Source organism: Rhineura floridana, chromosome 6 (genome assembly GCF_030035675.1).
Source record: "Rhineura floridana isolate rRhiFlo1 chromosome 6, rRhiFlo1.hap2, whole genome shotgun sequence".
Classification (NCBI taxonomy): domain Eukaryota; kingdom Metazoa; phylum Chordata; class Lepidosauria; order Squamata; family Rhineuridae; genus Rhineura; species Rhineura floridana.
In genome coordinates this window covers 139,196,838-139,209,822 of record NC_084485.1, presented here as the reverse complement: position 1 = coordinate 139,209,822, position 12,985 = coordinate 139,196,838, and the positions used below count along the sequence as shown (strand labels likewise).

The 12,985-nt window shown below is 43.7% G+C and overlaps 1 protein-coding gene across 1 annotated transcript in view; it reads left to right on the top strand.

Moving 5' to 3' along the window:
- CRB1 (crumbs cell polarity complex component 1) overlaps positions 1–12,985 on the top strand; it is a 202,147-nt gene that overhangs the window by 60,313 nt on the left and 128,849 nt on the right. The window lies entirely within an intron of this gene.

Genomic DNA, 12,985 nt, shown 5'->3' with positions numbered 1-12,985 from the left:
GTAGCCAGCAGATTCATAATTCTGCTCCACTCTCTGGACACACAATCCCATTATGTTACTGACTACCACAAAAAAGTCTCTCTAAGTATTTGATCGTAAAACCAAGACTACTGAGAGAAGTTAAAACTCCAAGTTATAAAATCATGCTGTGTATCAGCTTTTCAGAGAATCCAGTATGTTTGCAAGGGGCATTTGACGCTGTCTTAAAAATGGATGTTCATTTATCCCAAAGGGGGTGTCTAATAACCCAGTGCTTCAAAAGCCCCATATTACCTCTGAAAATGCGACATACATTTTGAAAACACAATAAATCCCTTCTGCGCATTTAAAAAATCACTTTTGGTCCTTATTTTTCCTGTCATGGGAGTAGAACCAACAAATCATTATTATATATGTTTGGCATTTGAATTGCACATGAACTGAGCTGACAAAATCTCAAGCGAGGGAGGGGGAAGCCCAGCTGGTGGTCAGTGCAAAATGTTTGTGGTAATTCTATTTCAGAGAGTGGCTTTCTCAGACACGTGAAATTTCCAGTACTCTTTAATATCAGACATCATTCTAAAAGTCAGCTCCTCCTGAGTACTAGCCAGCTTTATTTGGAGACACAGAGAAGGTGCTTATTTTCAGGCTGAGTGCACTTGTTTGCACATAAATTCCATTCAAAGAGACTGACTTCTAAATAAATCCCCATAATCTAGCATAGAGTTAGGTATACCGATATCCAGTGAAATCAATAGGCTTAAAGTAGCATATTTGGATGCTGGATTGTGGCCAATACATTTTAGAGCAAAGTGCTGCTAGGATATTTCCATTCTTATTCTGTTTAATAATATGACAGAAACTTGTAAGATTCTTTTTTGGGGGAAGGGTAGGACAATTTCAAATGGCATTATAAAGACTAAAAATACAGTGGAGCTGAAATGACGTGCATTTTCTCATGAATAACTTGGCAGTGCCTCATTTCTTTAAATTTTCACCACTCTTTGTGAAAGTATTTGCTTATTTGTTTAAATTGCCCCCACTTGCCCTCACTCACCCTCACTGATAGCATCATGCAGCCAAATCAGATTGTGATGTCTTTCCAGTTCACTGATTGAGTGGAATCACCCATGTGATTAATCCAGGAAGGAAAGACCAGTGTCCAAGGAAGGAAATAGGACTGGGAGAGTAACCAGGAAAAACAATAATAATACCAAATACTTATTATTAAATGAGACTTAAATGTTTTCTTGAAGAAATCGGTTGTTGCCAACATGGAAATAAAAAGTGGCAAACATTTCCTGCAGCACAATCTAAAATCTATGTGGGGCTGCCCTTCAGGTTGGTCCGGAAGCTGCAGCTGGTGCAAAATGCGGTGGCGAGACTGCTCACTGGGGCAGGGTATCACTAACATGTCACCCACCCCGCTGCTGAAAGAATTGCACTAGCTGCCCATTTGCTACCCGGCCAAGTTCAAGGTTCTAGTTTTGGTGTACAAAGCCCTACACAGCTTGGGACCAGGATACCTGAAAGACTGTCTTACCCCTTATATACCCAGTCAATCACTGCGCTCTGCAGGTGAGGGCCTCCTGCAGATACCACCTTCTCAGGAGGTTAGTCCTGCACAATATAGGAAACGGACCTTTAGAGTGGCGGCACCTACCCTGTGGAATTCCCTCCCCTTGAATATTGGGAAGGTGCCACCTCTGGCGCCTTTTGAAGACTTTCCTCTTTCAACAAGCCTTTTAGGTTGAGACCTATCCCAGTCTGCGTCTGTGTTAGAATTGCTTGTTAATATGTTTCTTTAATAATATGTTTTAACCCTTTTATAAAAGATGGTTTTAAAGCTTTGTTTTTAAAAAAATGTTTTTAACATTGTTTTGTTTTAATGTATTTTAAGGTCTGTTTTTATGATGTTTTAAAGTGTTTTTAGCGTTTCTGTTTGCCGCCCTGGGCTCCTGCTGGGAGGAAGAGTGGGATATAAATCAAATAATAAATAAATAAATAAATAACCCCCCCCCCAAAAAAAACCTAGATTTTTTAGGCAATTTCCAGTGAGGTAAGGAGAGGGGAAAGCAGCAGTATCCAATGGCATTATGATGGCTGCAAGCATTTTCAGAGAATGAGAATTAAAAATAGAGACTTAAGCCACCTCCCCCCCCCGGAAAAAAACCGCTCATGAGCGCAGGGGCATGTAGAAAGGTACAGGCAGATCTCTTCTGTTGACTGACATAGACTTCATTTGGAAGCCTGCCTTCAGTTAAGATCCATCATATGCACGCTGAGTGTTATTCCAAACAAGAAGTGTGTTGCCTTCCCGCCACCCTGCTGTTACCAGTAGGTGTCTCAGCCCAGGCCAAGCGATGAGAGAAATGACAGAACAACAGGAAAGCTGGAGAGGAGAAAGAAGGAAAAGCCTATTAACTGCCAGTGTGGCTGCTCTGAAATGATCACATTCAACCTGGACCTCCTGTTGTACACAGGAAGTTGCATTTGCAACTGGCCCTGTTAACCAAACTCCTTGATGGACAGGGGAACAGACTCCCCCTTCAGGAACAGTGAGCCAGAGAACAACATTAAAGTAGTGAAGGGAAGAAATGAACTGTCTAGGCAGAATTGGGGTTGCCCAGCAAAGAGGCCCTGGGCAGCCAGTTCAAGAAAAGGCACCACTTTCCTGCCCCCGTAGTCCCTCCTTCCTTCCTTTCCTCTTCTTTCTTTATTTTGTTTTCAGTTTATTTTCACTGATCATTCAAATGCTTTGACCACAATGGTTTACCGTTGAACCTGTCACAGCTGAAAAAAAGGGGGCACTCTTGTGTCCTTGTAACTTCTGTTCGCCCTCCATGGAGCACTGCTTGAGCTTCCTTCTCCAATTACAAAATGCAGAAGGTTTTGCCCTTCACTCTTCATTGTCTATGACAGCACATATTGGTTACTACAGGATGTGCTTCTAAACTGAGCCTAAGCATTCCGTTTTGGAAAACTTAAAACATGTTTTAGTGTGGTGTAGTGGTTAAGGTGTTGGACTATGACCTGGGAGACAAGGGTTCGAATCCTCACATGGCCATGAAGCTCACTAGGTGACCTTGGGCCAGTCACTGCCTCTCAGCCTTATGAAAACCCTGTTAATAGGGTCGCCATAAGTCGGAATTGACTTGAAGGTAGTACATTTACATTTAGCAGACATTTTAATCTTGCCACAGCACTGTTTGTATGCATTATATAATAGCTGCAGCTCAACCTCATTCAACATCATGTATGATCTGGATAAGAAGTATGTGTGCACATGTGCAAGGAGGAAGGGAAAAGAAAGGGTGTACCAGTCCATTTTGTGTTCATGTACATGCATTTATGCACTGCAGCCAAGAATAATCTTTCTCCTTTTATTGTACAGTCATAAGCATGCTTTCTCAGCTGAAAAAGCCAGTTTTCAACTGAGTTTACTCCCAGGTTGATATACGGAGGAAAATATTTAATTTCTGCAAACCCAGGGAAATATCTGAAAATGTATATATATCTTTTTTTCAGTATCTCCCCAGAGACTATCAGGAACAGGTATCAGAAAATGGGGGCAGTTTCTAGCAAATAGGGATTCATGATGCCGAATGTCGGCATGGATTCATGACTTTTTCTGGGCTGTGGTGAGTCCCAATAAATGCCAACCAACTGAAATGACCAATGCCCCTCCATGGTCACGTCACTGTATTTGTTAGTGGTCATTTGTCAGCATCTCTCTCTCTCTCTCTCTCTCTCTCTCTCTCTCTTGTTTCACCTCATTCAAAGTCAAAATAAGCCATTCAAATGGTCCTGGGTCAGCTGCTGGCAATGGGAATGTCAAAGAATAAATGACACTGAGATACATGAGGAACTCTGTGCAAATAGCTTCCCTAGGCATTGATGGGATGTCCATTCATAATTTACCAATGTAGTGCAGTTGCTCCCTACTGATGGCATTAGGCATCAAAGTGTCGTAACATATATATAGACCATATCATGTGGCTACAAGAGGGATGCTGGTTTGGGATCCAGTCTACCCGTATGATTGTACCCATATGACACATTACCAGTATTGCATGCGAGCCAGCCATGGGGGAGCCCATGGTTTTGAGACAGCAACTACATTGAACCAATAGCCTATGAACTGATCTTAAGCCAACCTGGGACTCAGGCCAAATTTCACTTCCTGTCCTCTAAGACCTTCACTGCCTTGGTTCCTTCCAGACCCCTGGAGACCTTTCAGTGGTCTGCAGAGTCAAGAATTGTTCCCATCCCGTCCGCCCTCATCTCTTCTCTGTCAAGGGGCCCATTCTGACAGAGATACTGCAACTCCACCGCCAGCCCTTTGCCAGTTAGAAACCATAAGACCAACTTGAGGCACACATGGCAAATCCCCAAACAGGAACAGCCTGCGGGAATCCTCTCCAGCTTGCTAGTCCTCTCCCGGATTCTGGAGGTGACACATTTAATATATTGCTGTGCGCCACCCCAATCTCCGAGCGGTGAGAGATCTCCAGGGGTCCCTGCTCTTATCCAGGGGTTTAGTTTCCTTGGAAATAAGGTCAGCATAGACCGCTGTGTTTTTATGAAATATGGTTTATTTATTTACACACATTCCAACCTGAGCTTAAGATGGAGAGGTTCAAAGCATCAGCAGTCCAATATCTTGCTTTTTCCTGAGGCTTACAGGAGGCACCCTAAAGCCATGAGGCAGGGAGTCATCCTCTCTGTCTATCTCCAGTTTCCAGCCTTTCCTCAGACTCTACTCAAAACACAAGCCTCTCTTGGGGGGGGCTCTCCTGAAGAGTTTCAATAACAATAGGATCTTCCTGGCCCATCTGCCAGTTAATGGGCACTTGATAGCCCACCTGGCCACTGTATTAGATTAACAAAGGAGACTCTTCTGACCAGCAGAGCAGGTTTCTCAGCTGCAGAGTCCACCTTCAGGTGCAGGGTTCCAAATCATAGGCTGGAAGGGGACTCATAGAAATCATCTATCTCAAGCCCAAACCCATAACAGTATGTTTGTCCTCTCCCTCCCTCACCACCAGTTACTTCAGTTGGGGGAACCCAAGAGTCACTGTGAATGCTGAACTGTCAGGAGCATGAGACGAGTTAAAAGTAGAGGCAACAGAGAAAAGAAAGGGGGGGAATAAAATATAAGCCCAAAGAGACTCCATATGTTGATGTATGGCTTGAGAACAGCTTCCAGCAGCAATGAGTAAAATAATTAGGGTAATAATTCTATAAAGGGGTAGTTTGCTGTTTCTGCAATAGTAAAATATTGGATTTTAACACCTGCATAATGGAGTGATTTATCAGAAGCCATTTTTGTTGTTGTTGTTGCTGCTGCTGTTGTTCTGGTCGTTGTTGCATTTTCTGCACCTAACTGTGAGATGTGTTAAATGCATGAGCCAGAGGGATTCTTGGACTGAACCCCCAAGGGGTCCCTGCTGGTAATAAAAACCCTCATTTAGTCTGTCAGAGGGAGCTTGCCTATTGCTATTATCCCAGCCTGACACCATGAATCACAGTGGGAAATCATCCAGCCTCATCTCATTTCCCTGGGATGTTAAAAAGCGTATAACTTTTGATGTGCCCACTGAGTACTTGCAATAAATCGACAGCAGTAATGCTAACCAATGCTCTCGTTACCAGCTTCAGGCTGCTACTTGCTCCCCGTGCTGTCAAGGCTGTTCTTATGCAACTGGTATCCTGCATGCTCTTACCTTCAAAGAGCTGAGAAATGTCTCACATAATTCTCACACAAATGGAATAGGTTATTGTGCAGGAATAACAGAGTAACGGGACGTTTAAGGCAGTCGGGAGGCTGGTGGGAGAGGCATCTGCATTTTTAGTGTGATAATGCACTGCACATGTGTGCTTTGTTTACAGTGCATGTGTTGGGCAGCTGTTAAATAATAAAGTGCAACTGGTGCTGCGACAGGCTGGCAATCAAACGTAGCATTTCACTGTTATGTCAATCCTATTTAATCCAAAGACCACAGAATTTGGAAATCTAGTTCAGACAGTGGCTTCTCATGCTCCTGCCTTGGCATTGTAAGGCACTGTTAAAGAGGTGCTAAAAAAAACAACAGCGGCAGCCATGGTGAGGATGAAAAATGATCCACGTGGATAGTCTCTGTGTAGAGAGACCAGACCAAGCCATGTCAAGCTAAAGCATCTCTCACATCTGGTTTGTGGGTTTTGAGAGTATACCCTTCGTGGTAGAACCATTTCCTGATCCTGGCTAGTATTCCAGGGTACCCCAAGTAATGGCAGGCTATCCATTCCAGGTTTTATATAGAAAGACAAGGGACTTTTAGGAGGAAGGACCAAAAAGTAGCTTAGCTGCATATATGCATTATATCAACAGAGATATTAAACTTTCCTGTCTATGTTGGCCTTATAAAACACTGAGCCTCAGCTCTTACTATTTCTAAGGTTTTTGATAAAGCTTATTGGTCCCGTCTTCTCATGATATACCTATTAAAGCAAGCTTTTCATTATATATTTACACCCCGATTCTCTATATTATGTCCATTTAACTTTGATGGCTTCCACAAAGAATCCTAATAGTATGGTGAGAGTTTTGAGAATTATATGTGGAAATTTCTTAGCTTCAGGAATAGCTGTTGGGGAGAGGAGGAGTAATGTACCTGGCATCCCAGCAGTAGTATTGCTGCAATGTGCTGGGGTGATGGGACTAGGGCAGGGCAGCAGTGAGGCCAGGATGGTGCAGATGCATCAACAGAGCCAATCCAGTGCTCCCACTAGTATGCACACACTGCCCCAACCTCACACTGCCCTGCCCTGTCCCTACTGGGATGGCTGGAAAGCATCCCAGTAAGCAGCAATGATGCAGGCATTTCAGGTTATATCTTTAATGTTGTGCACCTGGCCACTGAGGATCTCTTTGGAGGGGCATCCTAGATGTACAGAATTTCCTGACTCAGGTGGACTTGATTTCTTCTCTAGCTCAGAAGAAATCCAAGCCAGAGAAGAACTTACAGGGCCATGTTTCAGTATATTGCTCACAGAGCAAGAGTGGATGAAACTCATAAGTGTACTTGCACAGACTTGGCCTTGATGGGGAACAGTTAATGTTTATTTACCAATCATAAAGTTATTTTGTATAGCACTGGAGAGGAAGAATATGTCATATGTTCAGATCAAAACAGAAGAAATAATGGGCACAAGACACCCAAAGTGAAATACCTTGAGTGTTCATTTAGTATTAAGCATGTGTGTACAACTCTGGCACTGATGGTCATAGAATTAGAGATAAACAGATCAGCCTAATTCTGTACTGTGTCAGTTTTGAATGCATTCATTAATAAGTCCATTCCATCCCATTTTCTGTGGATTAAAAACAAAAGTGCACAAAAATGCATTTAATTTGTACACTTTTTCTGCATACTGTCTCCTAAAATATTTTGTATGCAGTTCCCCCTAAAATACACATTTTTGTACTCATTTTTTGACCTGAAAGTGTATCACAAAATTGGAGAAATGTGCAGTCCAATTGCTATCTGCATTCTGCTATGCATACAAATCCAGAGACTGCAGACCGGGTTGATTCATTTTAAACCGTGGACCAGAAAAAATTATTCTGCATCCCTAAGCACTTGGAGTTCCTAGAGGCAGGGTCTTTGCACCTTGCTCTCTAGCAGCTTGGAGAAGGAGGTTACTGCTAGACTGACTTCTGCTGTGCTAAAGTACCATCCCCTCTAGATGACTTGGGGGTAGCATTGCTGCTACCAGCTCAGCCGGGTTCAGGTGACACAACCAGGGACCAATCTAAGCCTACAATGCTGCCAACTCTGGCTTGGCTCCCAGCCACTTTGGCACAGAGTGAGCTGTCAGTAGAGTTCTTATCCCTGCATGATTCCCTTCCTGCTTACTTTCAGGGCACAAGCTCTGATGGTCATCATTCTTACATCTCCCCCAATTTGGTCAACGTTGCAGGACCATGCCCAGTACTTTTATTTTAATAACTAGAGATATAGCTACCTTATCCACAAGGGTTTGTGTGGGTAACAATGTCTCCTTATTGTATTCACATCCTCCCATGACTCCTATTTGGTAAGCTGTTGGGTTGGCTATTATTTTGTTTACAGCTGGGGAATTGAGACAGAGAGAGAATGATTTGCCCAGGGCTATGAAGTGACATGTTGCCCAGTTGGGGAAGAGAGAGCCATTTTCTTCCATCATCACCTTCCAAATTCCAAGTGAAAGCAATCGGAATCATCCATCTACTGGACAACACTACTACCAAACTATAAAACGTACATATCCCTTTTCTTTAACTGAGAATACTCATGGTCAAACTAATGATTTACTGGACTGGAGTCTTCTGTTTTTAATTTTGAGAAATATAAATGTAGTGTTCTTTATTTATTTCCTAGAATCGTTTTTATTTATGACAGGGCATTGTATGCAGATGCCAAAACAATCTATATCCATTCTTCCTCCTCCTCCTCCTCTTCCACGTCTCTTAAAATCCCATGTTTTTGCAAGTTGATTGCAGCTGTAGAGACCAGAGGGGAATCCCTCCCATATACCATCCATCACATTGGCTAGACATTTTATGGATGGAAAGGGGTTTTCACTCAGTTGCCTAAGGCAGGTTACTTGATTTGACAGACCAATGGCCTGATCCAACATAGCAAATCCCGTGGTTTCATATTTATAAACAGGCTGTTTTTTGGCCCGTAGTTTTGAATCTAGCTATGTAGATTTAACAGACTGTGGGACACAGCAACAATTATTAGGTATAAGTATGTACCCCATGCATAGGATATGGATCCAACCAGCATACAAAAAAAAATAGACTGATTGTATGGGAAGAGTATAAATGCATATAGATGTGTGCTCCCTGGTGTCAGTTTACATGATGCTGTCACTATGCAGGTGGGTGGCAGGAAGTCCATGAGCCCAAGTTTCACTCCTGTGTCACACAACATGTACAACATATACACCTAGATCCTGTGTGCAACCCACTCCTTAGGGTAAGTCACATGTGCCATTAATAGCTCATATCATGGAGCACTGAAGATGTGTGCTATGCAAACATCATGCTTCTCAGCACATCACCACAATACAAATGAATGAATTATTTCTAGTCAGACTTAAGGCAACATGGTTGGAAAGCATCAAGTGTTTACGCCACATTCACTTCACTGCTCTCAACCATGTTTGGTGCAGCCCTGGCTGGATGGCCAAGACTTGCAAAGGACCCACTTAAATGCATGATGATATTGCAATAATGTTGCATTGACAGTGTCTGCGGAAGTCATTGGCTAGCCAGTGAAACTTACTGTAGGAGTGAAAATCGGCAGTCCTGTATTAGAAGTGTACAGAGGCTCTCTGTGCGGGGCTGAATAACAAGATAAACTGGAATTCTTTCCTCTCAGCTCAAGTCAAAAGTGTGATGTCAATACCCTCCCCCCCAAAAAACTGGATCACGGCTTCCATAAAGCCTTGTGTCACTCTATGGTTTCTATCTCTTATACTTCTGTGTTTTCTTATATGTCTGTGTTTCTCTAGGTCCATGGGCTTTGCAAGAAGTGAGGCTGTCCAACATGTTGCCTGCAATGCACTGAAGAACTCTGTTTTTTTTCCCTGTTAAAGAACAGTAGATAAAAAAGTTAAAAGCTCAATTCAATTTAATTAGTATTGTTTTGAAAAAATAATTTAAAAAGAAAACAAAAGCAGAGCTTTTCAGAACGTCACAGACCACATTCTAGACAGCTTTGTGTTGTAAGGCTCAGACACAAACAAACCCCAGAAAGATTTTTAAAATGCACAAGCAAGAATGCACATCATTCAGCCACCTGTTAATTATTTTAAGGTAGGAAAGGGCAAGAGATAAATGTATACTCCCCACCACCACCAAAAATGAAACTAATATGGATTTTGGGAGTTTTAGTTGGCCTAAACGCATTGCCCTAATATGAAGAAAAGTGGATCCCCTTTACTTCCCCCCTCAAAGCAAAGCCGTTGGACCTCTTTTTCTGCAATTTGGCAGGCTTAGTCCATTCTGTTCAGCCATAATGGGGAAAAGTTATAACCATTTTTAGATTTTCCATTATGGTGAATGGGAAACACAGTCTCATTTTATACAGAGCAGCTCAAAACCCAAAGTATAAATCAGAATGAATCGGAAGAGAGCGCAGAGCAACTCAGAACAGATCAGATACTGTAGGAATCTTGGCCAGTGCGTACCCTAGAATATATGAACACCTCCTATAAATAATACCTAAATATCTTAGATGAGGGCTGGTGGGATTGTGGTGTTCCTCAGCTGACACTTACCTACCTTTAATCAGTTCTCCTCTTTTTGGAGTTGTCCATTTCCTAGTTCAGGAAAACTGACTCTTGGATGAGAGATATTGCTTTAGCAATGAAGCAGGTCAGACTGGGATTTGGAGCCTCCACCCCTTCTGGTTCTCATCCAGATCCTTAACTGGACAGGTGATTCCATGCACTTCCCCTTCTTCCTGAATAGGCTCATGCAGTAGGGATGCCCAGTTCAGGGCCTGAGACTGATCCTGTATCTTTAGAAGAGAAAGTCAACCAAGTGCAGGTGTTCTTGCAACTCTGTAATGGGAAAAACCTCAAGGTGGAATTCTCCCTTCCCCCTGAACAACTTTTAAAGATACAGAAGACCTCTTGGAGGCTGGGCCTGGCAACCAAGAAGTCGTATGTATCTTTAAAAGGTGTGCAGGGGGAAGGGAGAATTCCACCTTGTGGTTTTTCCCATTACAGGGTTGCAAGAACACCTGCACTTGGCTGACTTTCTCTTCTCCTAAAGATACAGGATCAGTCTCAGGCCCTGAACCTGGCAACCCTATTGTGCACAGCTAGCCATATCCCTGAAGCTCCTACCTGGCTTGTGGTCTCCTCTCCTCCTGTGGACCTGGGGAAGAGGGGGAGATTCTGACATCCATCCAGGAACCTAGGCAGCAGGTGTAGTGACCTGCAGTCCTGGAGCAGAGATATCTGGATCCAATAGCTCTTCCAGGTCATTGACAGTATGGACATCTCCTAGAGGGTCTTGTTCCCTCTGTTCCTCCTCCGTCTCCACCTCCTCCAAATCCTTAGGTTCCAGGTCTGAGCAGAACTAAACTCTGACAACTATGTCATGGACCTTCATTCTTCAAGACCAAACCATATGGACAAGCATTCCTCTTCAGGGTAACTTGATAGACCCGAGAGACCCCAAGCTCCAGTGTAGAGCAGGAGTGGCCAATGTGGTACCCTCCAGGTGTTCTAGCAGCCCCAGCCAGTATGGCCAGTAATCAGGGATGATGGGATTTGTAGGCCAAAACATCTGGAGGATGTTGCCGAGAGAGAGAGAGAGAGAGAGAGAGAGAATAATTGTCACCTTTGCCACAGAACTGCTCTGCTGTTGGATGGTTAGATGGGAAAGAAGTACACAGCTGCTACAACTGCATAGCATACAACAGCAATCCCAGTACAAAGAGGAGGAGCACAATCATTGGGGAGAGGAATACTGGTCTCATGAACTTGTAAATAAAGCAGCCAGCATAGAGCAGGGTGTGATGCATGTTTTAGATAGGACCAGAGCAACAAAGCCATCCCTAAGCAGCAGCTGGTCTTCAGTAATTGCCACACTCACTGTAAATCTAGGTGGCATGGCAGCCAGATACCAGTGGGTAGCCGGTATCCTCCTCCCCTGTTATGTTTGCCCCAACTGAGCTACGCCAATACAAGAGCAAGCATGTAAGCTTTACCTAACAAACTCAGCACAGCCAAGGTCACAGCAAAGGCCACTGCACAGCAGGGAAGCGAACGCAACACACGAAGGAGGATTAATCCAACTCACACTGCATGCCAAGTTGCAGCAATTTATGAGAGTGAATCAGAGCCAAAATCCAGGTGCCCACTTGTGCTATTTTATCATTATCTGGGGAAAAAAAATCAGGATGAAAGTGACAAATAAAAGCAGCATTTCATGATGAGCAAAAAACTTCCTTTAAAAAACAACAACACTATGCAAGATCAAAGAAAATAAAGATCCATTTAAGGCTCAGACTTTGGAAAGGTTGTAAGCTGAGTGATAGAGCACATGCTCTACATGCCAGAGGTCCCAGATTCAGTCCCTGACATCTCCACATAGAGGTGGGATTAAGACTCCTGCTGTCAGTCAGCGTAGAGCTCACTGAGCTAGAAAGACCAATAGCTTCCTGTGTTTCCAATGGGAGTTAGTTTGTAGAAAATAACAGGGCCGGTGCAGGGCATTTGTCCACCCGAGGCAGACCACCGCTACCTAGCTCCTTCTCCTCCTCCTCCCCCCAGCACTGACTTACATACCCTTTGCTATTGCCTCTTCCTCTGCTGCTAGACCACCTCCACCTCACTGCGAAAGTGCAGAAAGCCAAGCTGTACTGAAAATCTTGGGAACTGACAGAATTAAGGAAGGAAATGGGACCGAGGTAGGGATGGGGAGCCTATTTCAACCTCAGGGCTGCTTTCCCTTTTGGGCAACTTTCTGAGGGCCACATGCCATTGGTGGGCAGGGCCAGAGGCAAAAGTGGGTGGTGCAACAAATGTAAATTTTACCTTCCTAAAGTAGGCTAGTTTCTATCCACACTCAAGCAAGAGGCATGATCAGAATTTGAGGACACATTCCCATCAGGAAAAAACACTCCAGGGCAACACAGAGACAGTGAAGACTGTGAACTGAGGAGAGCTTTGAGGGGCAGATAGAGAGGCCTGGAGGGCTGGATTTGGCCCTGGGCCTGAGATTCCCCACCCCTGGCTAAGGGGATAAGAAAGATAGAAGCCAGGCCCTACGAACAGCAGCTCGGGAAGAGGAGGGATCTGCTTTCTGTCCTATTTAAGCAGTACAGCTGCCTGGTCTAATGGTTTTAGTCACCACTGGCTACTGGGCACTTAAGATTTCTGCACCTCTGTATATGAAACAAGTTGGTTCACAACAATAACAACTGGTTTTCTCACATCTTGCAAAACAAAAACAAAA